The sequence below is a fragment of the Lissotriton vulgaris genome, unplaced genomic scaffold, assembly GCF_964263255.1.
Source record: "Lissotriton vulgaris unplaced genomic scaffold, aLisVul1.2 SCAFFOLD_1251, whole genome shotgun sequence".
In the NCBI taxonomy this organism is placed as follows: domain Eukaryota; kingdom Metazoa; phylum Chordata; class Amphibia; order Caudata; family Salamandridae; genus Lissotriton; species Lissotriton vulgaris.
The window spans coordinates 310,091-313,422 of NW_028251023.1; positions in this window are offsets into that span (position 1 = coordinate 310,091).

Consider the following 3,332-nt stretch of genomic DNA (forward strand, 5'->3'; position numbering starts at 1 on the left):
AGTCACACACCTCAGTCGCATAGGTCTGATAAAAGACAGCGGTGAACCCATCGGGGCCGGGGGCTTTGTGTAATTTCAGGTTTTTGATGGCAGCGAGGACCTCCTCCCTCGTGATCGGAGCATCAAGTAAATCGTTCCAGGCCCCAGATACCTGCGGAAGCGACAAGCGCTGTAGGAATGCACGCTGTTCAGCAGTGTCCAGCTCTTCCCCCTTGTACAACGCGGCGTAGAAGCGGCCAAAGACATCAGCCTTCGCCCCGTCATTGTGATGGAGCACTCCCGCCGTGTCCCTAATCCCACCCACGTATTCACGCTCCCTCTTATCTTTCAATTGCCGGGCCAGATGTCTGCCAATCTTGTTACCCCCAGAGTAGGAGTGCCGACCCAGCCGCAATAGGGTGAGTTCAGCCCTATTCGTATAGTGCGCCTTCAACTTGCCCCTCACTGCCGTCAGGGGACGCAGGGTCACCCTCGAGGGATTAGCTTTGTGCTCCCTCTCAAGCGTGAGCACCTCTGCCTCCAGCGCCTCCCTCTCCTTCCTACGTAAGGCGTTCAATTGCGAGTTGAGGCCCAGGCACGTCCCCCTGATCGTCGCCTTGAAGGCGTCCCAGGTGGTCATTAGGGACGTGTCCGAGGGGGGGTTGCTATCAAAAAAGTCCCGGATGGCCTGACGCAAGGCCTGATGGGACGTCTCATCCCTGACCACCGAGGCCGGGAAGTACCACTTCCGGTTCGCGGTGTCCGGAGGCGACCACCGAAGTGTGAGCACCAGGAGACTGTGGTCCGACACAGAGATCGGGAGAATGGCGGCATCTAATATGTTCCCTCTAAGTGATTGGCTGAGGAAGACGTAATCCAGACAGGAGTAGGAGTGGTGTACATGGGAAAAGAACGTATAGTCCTTTACATCAGGGTGAAAAAACCTCCAACCATCAACCAGACCCATCTCTTCCACCCCCCGCTGCGTGGCCCCCGAGAAGACCCCTGTGTCCGCCCTCCGCCCCCCCGAGCTATCCACCTCCCCATCCCAAACCAAGTTAAAATCACCCATCATGAACACAAGGCCTTCCGCAAAGTCCCCCACCTTCTCCAGCAGCTCCTGCAAATACTTATTCTGGCCCGAATTAGGCAAGTAGAGCACCACAAATGTACACAGCCTGCCCTGGACGTGCCCCTTGACCATCAACCACCGCCCCTCTCTGTCGTTGCGGACCCCCACAGGCTGAAAATGCAACGCTGCCTTAAACATTAAAGCTACCCCACGGTGCTTCGTGACAGCTGAGGACCTGTACACAATGGGGTACGCCCTGTGGCGGAGCCGCAGTTCATCCTTTCGAGCCAAATGGGTTTCCTGCAGCCCCACAACATCAAGATGATGGTCTACAAGATATTTCAGGACCTTCTGTCTCTTCTGAGGGGAGTTCAAGCCCTTGACGTTCCAAGTGCCTATACTAATCGGCATGATAGACACCACACATAGAGCTTGCTATCAGAGATGCAAATGGCGCCCAACCCTCATTCCTCCCCTCCCCCAAGCCACGTGCTCCCAAACGTATCCAGAACAGTCGTAGGATCAGCCCCTCTACAGCATGGCGCGCATTCCACCACTCACACCCAGCATTCAACCCCAAGGGCCTGCCGTCACGGGCCCCCCCCCCAACCCAACAGTCCCCCAACCAAAACCCCCCCGAACCAACACAGAACATTGTACAGAAATGGAAAAAAAAGTGCAAAAACCATACTCAACAAGATCAGCAGGCCGAAGTCCGTAGGAAGCCCCCAATCAAGTGACAGGCCAGAGGAATGAAACCACTATTCCCCTTGGCCGTAATCGAGGTCGTCTCCCACCAGAGTACTTGCAAAACCCTCGATCAGAAGGCCCGAGCCTCCCCGGCGCCGATCCGCCATTCTTCGGGGATTACGCCGCCCCAGAGCTGAGCTGTGAGTCGGCCAACGTGGCCGAGGCCACCGAAGCGACCGCTGCCCCTCGTTCCTGCATGCTGGTAGAAAGGTCCGGACGCTGTCTAGTAGGGGATCCAGCGGGGGAGCGCCCCACCCTGTGCCATGAGTTCGAACGGCGGCGCCGTCGAGACGGAGAGGCCGCCGTGGCCTGCGAGGACGGCACATCCGCCAGTCCCAAGAGCTCTCTTGCCGCCTGAAGTGTGCGTACTTGGGCCAGGCGATTCTGCCATCTGAAAATTATTCTGAAAGGGTGCCCCCAGGAGTAGGCGATCCCCCTCTCTTTCAGGAACGCTGTGATAGGTCGGAAGTCCCTTCGCTTTTGTAGGGTAGATGCGGCCAAGTCCTGGAAGAGCTGTGGCCGATGGCCCCGAAATTGCAGCGTTGCGACGGCCCTGGCCTTCCGTAGTATCCTCTCCTTAAGTTGAAAATCGTGGACGCACACCAATATGTCGGGGGGAGGGCCCCCCCCTCGCCGTGGCAAGCCCACCCGGTGCACTCTGTCCATCCGTATTTCCGTCGTGTCCGCCTCATCTAGGACCTGGAGAAACAGCTCCTGAACGTACCCCCGGAGATCTCCCGCCTCACCGTCCCAAGGCACCGCCCGTATACGGATGTTGTTTCTACGGGAGCGGTTTTCAAGGTCTTCCGTGTGCAGTTGAAGGTCCAAATTCTGCTCGGTGAGGCGGATTATATCTTGCTGGAGCATATGAACGTCGGTGGCCACGCTCAGGTCCCTGTCCTCCAGGGTCGCCACCCTCTCTCCTATGCCGTCCACGTCCCTCCGCACTTCCCGTAGGTCGGAGGCGAGCTGCGTCCTGAGTTCCGATATGTCCTCCTTGATGGATGCGAACAGCTCCGACATGAAGGCCTTCGTCGCTGGGGCGTCTTCATCAGAGTGCCTCGATGACCCACTTGCTCCAGGGGAGGCCGGTTGTTGGGAGGCCTTGTCCTTCCCCTGGTTTCGTTTGCGCTGCACCGTAGACATGGCGGCTCACCGCGCCCTGTGTCGGCCCCACGTGGCCAAGGGAAGTAGCGGGGCCTGCAGGCGGATCCAGTGCTAGGCCCCCTCCGTCGCCTCCAAGCGTTTCCAGGCCCCCCGCACTCAGGCACTCGACCCGGGAGCGTCTCACGCAACCCAGGCGGGAATCCCAGGGAGCCGGTGACCTTCCGCCTCGGCCCTCCGAGCCTCCGCTCTCCAATAAGCGATAGAATCACTCCTGGGCCCCGCCGCCGTCCGGCTCCGTGCTGCGACCAGGCCCGGGGCTACGAAAGTTCAAGCAGGCTGCTGGCGCCACCCGCGAGGGGAGGGCCGGTCGATGGCGATAGTAAGGCACCACCGGTCGTGCAAGTGTCACTGCTTGGCCGGGGGT